This window comes from Apteryx rowi, unplaced genomic scaffold (genome assembly GCF_003343035.1).
Source record: "Apteryx rowi isolate R43461 unplaced genomic scaffold, aptRow1 scaffold_232, whole genome shotgun sequence".
Taxonomy (NCBI): domain Eukaryota; kingdom Metazoa; phylum Chordata; class Aves; order Apterygiformes; family Apterygidae; genus Apteryx; species Apteryx rowi.
In genome coordinates, this window is record NW_020448664.1 from 129186 (window position 1) to 129957 (window position 772).

A 772-nucleotide genomic window follows, 5' to 3' on the forward strand; every position below is an offset into this window, starting at 1 on the left:
CGGGCAGCGGTGCGGCGGCCCGGCCCGGCCCCGAGGCCCGGGATTCACGCCCACGGCTGCTGTAAAAAAACACCCGCGCGTGGACTTGGGCCTCCCGGCCCGAATAACCTGCCCGTTTCTGACTGCTCAGTTCTTGCTCGGGTGCCGTGTGTGTCCGGCAAATAAAACACGGAGGAGCGTTCTGCACTTCCAAAAGCCTGAGCCTAGGTATCTGGTCAGAAATCCTAGAATAATGAAGAGACTTAGTCAATACTGAAAAACCTTTTACAATTTTTCAATAGAGCCAAGTTAGATAAAAAGACTACCTACATTAAGATGTGCCATCTGCATAAGGCTGGGAAGGCCGTGTTCGACAGGGGCCAGCCCAAGCTGGCTGGACTGTTTTCTCCCAACTGCCCTAAGCACGTGAGCTTGACAGCTTGGAGCTGAAGAGCCAGGCTTGAACCTGCCACAACCCTGTCGGAAGCTGGCCGTTCCAGCAGCTCGGTGCTTCCCATAGGCCTCTTTGCCTGTGTCTCAAAGCAGTGTAATGGTGGGGAAGTCCTCAAATACTCAAATGCTTGCTCAGGTTCAGAGACAGCTCCTCATCTATACTTCAAAGTTTACTGCCTTTACTGGATGGTCCGAGAAGGAAATTTTACATGGGAGACCTAGGACAGAGGCAATTCTAAAGTTGCCATACGTAGTGAAAGCTTCCAACAGAGCACACGCCACCCTTCCAGCGATACCCAGGCATCGCTGTTCTGATGTAGCTGCATCCTCAGGAGAGGGT